General features: G+C 43.1%; 1 long non-coding RNA gene across 1 annotated transcript; it reads right to left on the bottom strand.

Moving 5' to 3' along the window:
• Window positions 1-361: 361 nt before the first annotated feature.
• LOC309523357 lies at window positions 362-11777 on the bottom strand. The gene is made up of 2 exons (XR_014215326.1): window positions 11550-11777; window positions 362-421 (listed from the first exon to the last, which is right to left on the bottom strand). It is a non-coding gene; the product is annotated as an uncharacterized lncRNA (long non-coding RNA).
• Window positions 11778-12019: the final 242 nt, after the last annotated feature.

The following is a 12019-nucleotide window of genomic DNA, read 5'->3' as shown; positions in this document are numbered from 1 at the left end:
GTGGAAAGTGGTCACTTTCAGCTCTGGGAATTATCATAGAATCATAGAATCATAGAGTTGGAATAGACCACAAGGGCCATCGAGTCCAACCCCCAGCTGAAGGGAACTGCTTCTGCACATAACTGTGTCATTATGGGAAGTCTTGCTTCTTTTCTCCGGCATTCTGGGAAGTCTCGTTTATAAGCTTTTCTCTGCTTCTGCACACACTGTACAAACCTGTTCTAAATACCAAGACATTCCCTCATTGCTAAGTTCATGAAAAACACTATGACCTGTACTTAATGCACAGCTGACCACATCTACGGAATTCAATTATTATATTCTTTCATGTTATGATCAATCATTAGTAATTGTTTTAGTCATGCTATATCAATCTTTAGTTATAATTTAATTAGGAGGTTTCATGCCTGTCTAGTTCCACCTTCGTTTCCCAGCCTTTAATCTATCGGTGATCTTCCCACGTGAATGCAGTTCTATAGAGTAACATGCCTTGTACTTATGTTAACCAATCAGCAACAAGTTGCTTTGTGTTTGTATCAACCAATCAGCCACAAGCACACCTGTGGCAATGTTTGTAATATTCAATAAAAGAGAGTTCCTGGGGCTCGCCCCGGCAGACGCCTCTCTCATGACACCTGCTACTCGTCTGTCGTGGTTTCATTCCAACATCTGGTGACCCTCGACGTGATTGCCAGATCCCTTACGCAGCCAGCCCTCATACTTCACTCGACTGGAAAAGTCCCAGCGCGCTACTTCGTGAGTATGGGAGGGGAATTGACTAAATTCCAAAAAGAGCATGCTAAAGAATTGCTTCATCTAGTTAGACAACGGGTGGTGGGTGCTCATATTTCTTTAAAGGAAATTGAAAGATTGTTATGTGAGATTGCTTGCCAGTGCCCCTGGTATCCTGAAACAGGTTCCTTGGGGATAGAGACTTGGCAAAAGATCGGAAAAACCCTCTTTGCAGAACCAAGGGCTCCGATTCATTGTCTGCTTACTTGGCAGAAATGTGCAGATGCCGTTGCTAAATTAGGACCCCAGGCCCCCCTGGCCCCTCAGGCGTCTCCCTCGGCCCCTGCGCTTCTAGCCGTTGCAGACAATCCCCCACCTTACCCCAAGCTTTTGCCTCCTTCACAACCCTGCCAATCCCTCCCTCCTTCGCCTGCTTCGCCTCAGCCTACATCCACCCCCCATCCCCCCTCCCCTCCCTCCTTCGCCTGCTCCTACAGGAGCTGTGCGCACCGCACTTTCTCTGGCTAGGCAGAAAGGGCTCCTGTCCTTAGAGGAGGAATCTGAATGGGCTGGTGAGCTGCCATCTGCTTTCCCTATCACCTATACAAACCCAGGAACTGTTCAACAACAGGTTTTATACAAAACACTTCCGTATTCTATAATGAGAGAATTAAGAAAAGCCATTACTGATTCCGGTCTAAAATCCTCCTATGTAATAGGAATGTTGGAGGGAATAGCAAATGGTTATACAATGCTACCTCAAGATTGGAAAGATCTGATGCGCATGCTGTTATCCCCAGCTCAGTATGTAGTTTTTGAAAGTGAATTTAAACATAGCGCATCAGCCCTGTCTGATCCGCAGCATACAGCCAATCAACTTTATGGCGCGGGTCAGTATGATAATATACCAGCCCAGGCGGCGCTGACAGCTTCACATTTTAGTTGCACCGCGACCTGTGTACAACGCGCCTTCCGGAAAGTCCCTGTCTCAGGGCAACCGCTGAGCTCCTTTGTTAATATTAAGCAACGGCATTCGGAGCCCTACCATCAGTTTATAGATAGATTGAAAGAATCAGTCACTAGGCAGATTGATAACACTACAGCTCAGAATGAATTGATGAAAAAATTGGCCTTTGAAAACGCAAACACCGATTGCAAGAAAGCATTGCAGTCAATCATACATCGCCCTAAATATGACCTGGCCGATATGATTCAAGCTTGTGCGGATGTCGGTAGCCAGAGCCATGTGATGTCTTTGCTTGCTGGCGCTATCCATGCTACCACCAAACCTACAGGAAATTGCTTTAATTGTAAGCGCCCAGGTCATTTTGCTAAGCAATGCAGAGCCCCTGGCGGGGGGGGGGGGCAAACAAGGATGGTGCTGCCAACAGGGCTAGACCTTCCAAAAAATGCCCGAAATGTGGTAAAGGCTATCATTGGGCTAATCAATGCAGGAGTCCGGGAAACTCCATTGCGGCCCCACTCTCGGACCAGGACAATTAGAGAGTTTTCCGCCTTTAGTTTCTGCTGCTGAAAAACTTTCTAAAAATACACCTTCTGATTTTGCCATTGATTTAATCAATCAAGAAACCAAAGACACTGTTTTACCTGGTGAAATTGTGCTTATGCCCACCCAGTTGGCTGGACCACTACCTCCTAAAGTCGCAGGTTTAATTTTACCCAAATTTTCTGTGGCAAAAGAAGGTATCCAGGTTATTCCGGGAGTTCTGGATCCTGACTATGTGGGCAAAAGAATGGTTCAACTTTGGGGCCATATGCCCATGCAGTTAAATAAGGGTGAGTCCTGGGCGCATTTGGTGGTGCTCCCTTCTCATCCTACTGCCTCTATTATGGATAGTAATTTGCACGAGCACTCTTCTTTCCCTCCACAGCTGTTAGCTGTAGTCCAGAGGATTGGAGGGAAGAAACTTCTTCGTAAGTATAAAATCAATGGTATTGTGCTGGAAGGCTTGATTGACATGGGCACAGACGTTTCTGTAATTTCCAGTAGTTGCTGGGACCCCACATGGCCCCTTGAGTCTGCCTCGGCAGTCTGGGGTGTGGGCGGTCCCCAAACCTCTTCCAAAAGCGTACAGTGGCTGCCTGTTTCTCTGCCTGATAGCTCTGAAACCATTGCATACATCCAACCCTGTGTGTTAAAAATTCACCTCAACTTGTGGGGCAAGTCGCCATTCAATTTAATGAGTAAGCTTGCGCTTCCCCTCAACTGGAAATCAACCACACCGGTATGGCGTGGGGCCAAATAAAATCACTCTCATTTCAAGCTGAACAGCTTAGAAAGGAAAAGCAGCTTGAAGCAACCCCTGAGAATTTGCTTCTGTGCATTATTTCTTGCCTTAACATAAATTCCATGATAGTACTCCTTTTCAGCATTTTGTTTTTGCCCCTTTCCGCTTCCGCTCCTAATAGCGGTGGTTCCACACCGATAAATGTGTGGGAATCTTTTGCAAAGACCCTTAATGTTTCTTCCTTCTGCCTCACCCAGCAGGTATCCATAGGTGAAATCATAGAATCATAGAATCATAGAGTTGGAAGAGACCACAAGGGCCATCGAGTCCAACCCCCTGCCAAGCAGGAAACACCATCAGAGCACTCCTGACATATGGTTGTCAAGCCTCTGCTTAAAGACCTCCAAAGTAGGAGACTCCACCACACTCCTTGGCAGCAAATTCCACTGTCGAACAGCTCTTACTGTCAGGAAGTTCTTCCTAATGTTTAGGTGGAATCTTCTTTCTTGTAGTTTGGATCCATTGCTCCGTGTCCGCTTCTCTGGAGCAGCAGAAAACAACCTTTCTCCCTCCTCCATGTGACATCCTTTTATATATTTGAACATGGCTATCATATCACCCCTTAACCTCCTCTTCTCCAGGCTAAACATGCCCAGCTCCCTTAGCCGTTCCTCATAAGGCATCGTTTCCAGGCCTTTGACCATTTTGGTTGCCCTCTTCTGGACACGTTCCAGTTTGTCAGTGTCCTTCTTGAACTGTGGTGCCCAGAACTGGACACAGTACTCCAGGTGTGGTCTGACCAGAGCAGAATACAGTGGCACTATTACTTCCCTTGATCTAGATGCTATACTCCTATTGATGCAGCCCAGAATTGCATTGGCTTTTTTAGCTGCCGCGTCACACTGTTGGCTCATGTCAAGTTTGTGGTCAACCAAGACTCCTAGATCCTTTTCACATGTACTGCTCTCAAGCCAGGTGTCACCCATCTTGTATTTGTGCCTCTCATTTTTTTTGCCCAAGTGCAATACTTTACATTTCTCCCTGTTAAAATTCATCTTGTTTGTTTTGGCCCAGTTCTCTAATCTGTCAAGGTCGTTTTGAAGTGTGATCCTGTCCTCTGGGGTGTTAGCCACCCCTCCCAGTTTGGTGTCATCTGCAAATTTGATCAGGATGCCCTTGAGTCCATCATCCAAGTCGTTGATAAAGATGTTGAATAAGACCGGGCCCAAGACAGAACCCTGTGGCACCCCACTAGTCACTCTTGGCTCCTTGGCTCTTGCCTTATCCCTGTTTGCCATGACCCTCTAGATTTGCAAAATGATACCTGGTTTTATTCATCTTTACCCCAAAATGATTCTCTCCGTACCCTTGGCTATTCCGGTTACCATAACTGGGGTAACCAAGTACGCCGACGCCCACCTTTGGCTATTGATTTATTGACCCCATACGTGGCTTCCTTTAATGTTACTTGTGCCCGTATGGTGAATTGCACAAAAACCAATTGTGTGAAAATGGGCAAGGATAATTTTAATTGCTCTGATTATGTAAATATTTCCTATGTATATAAATATACAGAGCTGCCTGAAGGCTGGTTCTGGTCGTGTCCAGGCTATACATTTAATTATATTCCTGCGAACATCAGCCATGGCACACCTTGTTGTTTAAGCCGTTTGTCCATCATATTACCCAAAAAACATCACCTGTCCCGCTCCAGATATCGCCGCTAGATTGCATTGACTAACGATTGTGACGATTCAATTTCTCTTCCTAGCAGGTCTGAATATATCTCTTTAGCTGTTTCTCTCCTAGGAGTCCCTGGATTGGCTGTACGCAATAGTAGGAACATTAACTCTTTAGCTTGTTCTGCAGCAAAAGCCCTGAATTATACTTCTCAAGCCGGGATTACCTTCAAGATGGCGCCGAGGTAAGACGCTCTTATCGGAGCTCAAAGAACTCTTTTAACTAAATGCCCTTTGTTGCCGACTCCCCTCCTTCCTTTGGATTTTATTTCCTTTCATTATCTCGCTGTGCTTTTGAACATCTTATTTTATCCTCCTCGGTGCCGGGACCCAATGAAGTTAATGAAGTCTTAACGAAGGCTCCCAGCCATTCCCTCCCGGGCATTAAGGCACTCCCTCCCAGTTTCTCATCGACTTTTCGTGATAAATTTACTCCAAGGATCTTTAAGGACTTCTAGTGGGCTTTCAACTCTAAAAACTACAAATTCATAAAACTACAAATTTTTTTCCCCACCTCAAACTTCGTGGACCCCCCAAACAACCCAGTTGTCTTAACAAACTGAGACGAAGGGGGGGGTACCTTAAAGGAGTGCTCTAATTGGACCCAGCTTTAAAACTCCTAGCAGCAGCCCAGCCAGGACCGAACAAGAATCGAATGAGATTGCGACCTGAAAACTTTAGCACTTTATCACTCTATTTAGAAGTCTGATCTCATTGATTTAAGAAGAATCTAGCAATGAGAAGAGCCAAAAGAACCAGGTGCCCTGATATAGAAACCGACGCAGAGCCCTCTGGCTTCAAACAGAGTAATCTAGATAATTACCTGCTACCCCAAAAACAGCACACATTCCCTCCCAAAACTTCCCCCAACTCTTTTCACGGAGAGACAGTTGAAGAGATATCCTCAGGGATAAATGAGGACAAGGCTACTACTCCCATAATCGAGGCACAAGCACTAATTGGTAGAAAGGTGGAGCTGCTGGAGGAATGCTGCCTATTGACTGCTCAAACAGTTCAAAAAATCTTTGAACAACTACAAAACATCTCCAAGAAGCTGGATAACCCAGATGAAAGGAGGCAACTCACTCCTTTTTTGACATCCTTAACAAGCCCTGGAAGCAAACAGAGCAAATACAAATTTATACCTCTAAACCAGCCAAAAGCCAGAGGAAGCCCCCCTCATTCATTCAACCTGATATTGAGGCCGTGTGAGATTGTTCTCCACATTTTTCCATATAGAGGGCCCCTACCTTACTGGGAGTCATCCTTCTGGGCCAGACATCATCTAAATCTGCTCCTAGGCTTTGAGGGTGGAAGTATTGACTTAAAAGCAGTCAAGAGGCTCACTAACGATGGATACTCCAAAAAAGTACTACTAAGATTTGGTAGTCACAGAATCCCAACCAAAATCTTAAGGGAAAAGGCTCATTTAGTCCAGAAAGGAATTATTCCGCGTCGACACTTCAAAGATATATCACTCAGTCCATTGATTGCATCTAAAAGACAAAATAAGATGAACAAGGCCATTCCACCAGAAGCCGACACCTGCCCTACTCCCGTGGAAGAACTCAATAGATGGGTGAAGCCGCAGCCAGCTTCCCGGGAAATCACGCAAGAAAAACCCAAGCTCCCAAACCAAGCGACTGTAGCATCAAATAACAGCCTCGCTTTTGACACAATAGACTGGACCGTCCCAGAAGAAGAAGATCTGCTAAGCAATTTTACTAAGCTACCAGATAAAGAACAAATAAACATACTCAGTAAATTGACGAAACTACAGGCCAGATTGACCGAAATTCGCCAACAAGATCAGCAAAATGCAGTAGAAACAATACACAATCAAACTCTACACTTACCTGCCCTCTCCCCAAAATGCATAGTCCAAAAGAGAGCTACTAATGGAACTTTCAAATGTATAGATGCAGAGCTTCAAATCCAGCCTCCTCTAAAATATGAAATGGCAAGGAAAAACCCCAGTAAAGAGACCACAAATTCCTGGCTGGGATATCAAATACTAGCTCCAAACGAAATAGGTACCCTTTATTTAAGTACTACAAAGGACTCTAACATTGCCGAACAAAAGATGACCTCCAACAGACCTGGCACATTGAGCCTAACGCCAAATGAGGCCAAAGAAATGGAAGTAGAGACCGAAAACAGCCCTACTGCCCATAACAGTCCACCAAGCACAGAAATCCCCCAGGAACAAGGAACAGCTAAGGAAGAAAATCAAGAAAGGGAGGAAATAATTCCCCGCACTTTAAAAAAGAATCTAAAAGACCCACCATTACCCTCCCCACCGAAAGCAGCGACAAATGGCTGTATTTGCAAAAGACAAAATTCCTCGCTGGACTCAATAACAGAACTAGAATGACTAAATGCTGTTAACCAGCCACCAACTCAAAAACGGATTCTACGCTTACTGTCCTGGAATATTGCAGGGTGGGGAAACAAAGGCGGAGACCCAGACCTAATGAACTTCTTCAAAGATTTTGAATTAATACTTCTACAAGAAACATGGTCAACTAGAGATATTAAAATTAATGGATTCACCTCCTATACGAAACCCGCTTTGAAAACAAACACGAAGGGCCGGCCGAAAGCAGGGTTCTGTTGTATGATCAAAGACAACTTAGGGTTTGAGATCAAGCAGCTAGAAAAATGCTTTCCACTTGCACAAGCTCTACTTTTAACACAAAAAGACGATACCTTGCTACTTGTAAACGTCTACATCCCCCCAACCAAAAACAACAGCAGCAGTGAAAATTGGTCACAGCTAACCTTCTATATAGAAAATTTGACCGATAAATACCCAAATGCTTCACTGATAATAGCAGGTGATTTTAATGCTAGAGTGGGAACCAACAATGAACAACTATGTAGCAAATTAAATTGGAATACTGATAATGATATCGCACATGCCCTGAAAATAGGACGTTTCTCCAGAGATAGGGTTGTAAACAACGAAGGCTTACGCCTACTTGAATTATGTAACAACTTTAATTTGCAGATTGTGAACGGCTCAACAGAAGGCGATAGAAGCGGGGAGTTTACATACTTCTCCCCCCGAGGATGCAGTGTCATCGACTATATTCTTGCCCCTTATAATATTATAAATTCGATCATGGACCTCAAAATTGGAACGCGTACTGAAAGCGACCATCAGCCACTATCGCTGTCTATAAACTTAAAGAACGAAACCAAAATAACTAAGTACAATATCATAGAACCTTCTCAATACAAACAAATGACTCAATTAAAATGGTCTCAGGAAATGAGTGCAGCAGTGGGGCAAAAACTTACAGCCAACCTGAGAAAACAAGTATTATCCAATTTAAAGACCACTAATCCCTGCAGTGATATTCTGAAAACTTATAATGAAATCTTCCAAATGTTTGTAGAGCTTAGTACTCCACTTAAAGGTTGGATACTTAAACATAGCGCTAGCCCCTGGTTTGACGATGAATGTTTCCAGCTAAAAAGAAAACTGCGTCAAACATTTAAAAATAATCGCATTAAACTAGAGCCCTCTTATCTTGATGAAAAAAGAAAATATCATTACATTCTGGCCGAAAAGAAACAGAAATATGCAACCCAAAAATGGCTACAACTATTTGACTCAATTCAGAGTAAAAACAACAAAGCGTTCTGGAACCTAGTGTACGGAGGACTGAAAGCCGAAAATCAACTAACCCAACCACCAATTGCAGAATCCAAATGGTCCCAATACTTTACATCTGTATTTAACAATCTACACAGTGAACTTAAAGGAAATGAGACCGCTATAAATAAAATCAATAAACTCCAGGAGTGGCCAAGGGTAGAAGAAGTGGAAATTAGAGAGATAGTTAAAAATTTCAAATCGGGGAAATCGCCTGGGCCAGACGGTCTACCAATAGAATTATTTAAGACCTATATAGATTGGTGGGCAGAACCCCTAGCTCAATTGTTTACTCTCATAGACAAAGATGGGATCATACCGGAGATATGGTTAAGATCAATAATTATCCCAATCTTCAAAAATGGCGACCCAAAAGAACCAAAGAATTACAGACCGATAAGCTTACTATCAGTGATAGGGAAAATCTACGCTAAGCACCTCCTATCTAAACTCCTTATATGGATGAAAAATTTAAATTTACCAGGGAAAGAACAAATAGGTTTCTCTAAAGGTTGCTCTACATTAGACCACTGCCTTATACTTATGCATTTGGTTGAAAAATATAGATCCCAAAGGCAATCTAAGATATATGCTGCTTTTGTCGTGGTGCATTCGACTCAATTGACCGCCCAAAGCTGTGGAGGAAACTCGCAGAACTAAAAATTGATCAGCGCTTATTGATTCTAATACAAAATCTATACTCTTCCAATGTCTGTCAAGTCAAACTTAACACCATAGGTCATCTTTCATCAGACATCCCAATCTCGAAAGGGGTAAAACAAGGATGTATTCTTGCCCCCTTTCTATTTAACTTATTCTTATCAGACTTGCCAGATCACCTTCAAAAAATAGAATCACATGCCCCTAAACTTAATCAGAAACCAGTTCCTCTCTTATTATACGCAGACGATGCAGTCCTACTATCATTAACGAGCTTGGGTCTGAAACGTCTTATATCTTCTCTGACCCTCTACTGCGAATGTAATAAACTCTCTATAAATTACGAGAAGACAAAAATTTTGGTCTTCTCAAATGGTTGGAAACTAGAGAAATGGAAAATAAGAGGGCAAGAAATCCAACAAGTAAAAATCTATAGGTATCTGGGAATCTTATTCCAGAGCAATCTAGGGTGGGCAAGTCATCGCACAAATGCCATAAAACAGGCAAAGTGCACCTCATCAGCAGTTGCCCGTTTTTATTATCAGAAAGGTAATCAATTTATTCCTGCAGCCAATCAGATTTTTCAAACAAAAGTGCAAGCCCAGATATTCTATGGAATCCCGCTATGGATTCAAGCATATAACAGTGATTTAAATAAGATTCACTCCAGCTTTCTGAGACGTATTCTTGGACTCCCAGCTGCGATCAAATATGAAACAATGTGTGCAGAAATAGGCATACACACAATGGAATACTGGGCCTGGTCCACCTCAATAAAGTACTGGTTACGGTGCCATTTTCGCTGCTCTCCATCAAGCCTGCTCGCTGATCTGCTCAAAGACTCCTATAAATCAAGATGGTATCAGTACCTCGAAAAAAAGATTGAATCTTTAGGCATCGAGCTGGAGCCCCTGTATAATTCTAATGAGCAATACATTTTCCATAATATCCTAGCTAGACTAAAGGATGTGGAGAGACAAAATATTATGGCAGCTGTAAATAAAATTTGCTCCCCCATATTCTATGATTTAAATATCTTAGATAGCAGAGTCAATTACGTCACTAAATTAATAATCCCAGCCCAACGTAGGGCTTTTATGCTGGCCCGGTTGAATGTCTTTCCCTCAGCATTTGTCTGGGGAAGATATCAAAACATCCCTAGAAACAAGAGATTCTGCAGATGCTCTATGAATGTCCCGGACACTGTAGAGCATATTCTCTTTCATTGCCCATTGTACAGTACGCTCCGTCAACGCGTGCTGTCCCCTCTTTTGGGTGGTCTGGAACCCCAGCAAGGTGAATGTGCGGGATTCTGCCTATCCGACGTTGACCAAAGGGTAACGGCGGGGGTAGCCGAGTTTTTGGCTGCAGTCCTCCAAGGAGCAGGTTAACAAGGAAAACCACTGATTTTATATGTATATATATATATATATGATTGTAGCCAACTGCTGCCTTTTTATATATATTTCAAGGCTTTTACATGTTATTTTCCTTCTTACGGTTTTTATTTGCATAATGCCTAATAAAGGTTTGATTTCAGACTTCTCAAGCCCTTCACCTTTTGAATAAGGAGCAAAGTGAACTCCAGCATGGAATTTTACAGAACCGGGCTGCTATTGATTATCTATTGATGCTTCATCATTACGGCTGTGAACAAGTGGACGACATGTGTTGTTTTAATATTACTGATAATTCTAAAGCCATTCAAAGCCAAATTTCTCATTTGCAAAATCTTACACACCACATTAAACAAGACGTTGGATTTTCTGGCCTCTGGGATTCTTTCACCCAGTGGCTTACCGCTTGGCTGCCTAACCTTACTTGGCTTCGTAATCTCTTTCAATATGCCATTGTCATTATATGTATCTTAATTTTGTTATGTTGCTTCCTCCAATGCGTTCCTGGCCTCATAAGTCTCTTGTCTCGGCTCCTCTCTCCCCCTCTGCCACCCAATAAACTCCTTGCTGCCTACTTTGCGAAGTGGCAGCACCAACAGTAAATAATAGGGGAGATGTGGGCAGGCTTATTTTGGGCATGCGCTGGCATACCACATATCCCGAAGCATTTTTGTCCCATCAACCCTGGCGAACTTATTTCGGGCATGCGCTGGCAAACCACGTATCCTGAAATATTTTTGTCTTATTCACCCAGAACACCTCGCAAACAAGAAAAGAAAGGGGGAGATGAAGGGAACTGCTTCTGCACATAACTGTGGCATTATGGGAAGCCTTGCTTCTTTTCTCTGGCATTCTGGGAAGTCTCGTTTATAAGCTTTTCTCTGCTTCTGCACACACTGTACAAACCTGTTCTAAATACCAAGACATTCCTTCATTGCTAAGTTCATGAAAAACACTATGACCTGTACTTAATGCACAGCTGACCACATCTACGGAATTCAATTATTATATTCTTTCATGTTATGATCAATCATTAGTAATTGTTTTAGTCATGCTATATCAATCTTTAGTTATAATTTAATTAGGAGGTTTCATGCCTGTCTAGTGCCACCTTCGTTTCCCAGCCTTTAATCTATCGGTGATTAATGTTCACATGTAATTCCCGCCTTGTACTTATGTTAACCAATCAGCAACAAGTTGCTTTGTGTTTGTATCAACCAATCAGCCACAAGCACACCTGTGGCAATGTTTGTAATATTCAATAAAAGAGAGTTCCCGGGGCTCGCCCCGGCAGACGCCTCTCTCATGACACCTGCTACTCGTCTGTCATGGTTTCATTCCAACACCCTGCCAAGCCCGGGCCCCAGACAGAACCCTGTGGCACCCCACTAGTCACTCTTCTTCAGGATGAGTCACTCTTCTCCAGGGTGAGAGAAGGTATCTCGGTTAACTGGCACATTATTAGATGTTAGGATATAATCTATGGTGCTAGTAAATCCTCTGGGGGAGATAAAAGTAAAATAACCCTCTTGATCCCCTTGACCGTGCCCATTGCATAACAAAAGGTTATGCTTTATTATA

Source organism: Podarcis vaucheri (genome assembly GCF_965113315.1).
Source record: "Podarcis vaucheri genome assembly, chromosome: W".
Taxonomy (NCBI): domain Eukaryota; kingdom Metazoa; phylum Chordata; class Lepidosauria; order Squamata; family Lacertidae; genus Podarcis; species Podarcis vaucheri.
This window is presented reverse-complemented; position numbering and strand designations above follow the sequence as displayed.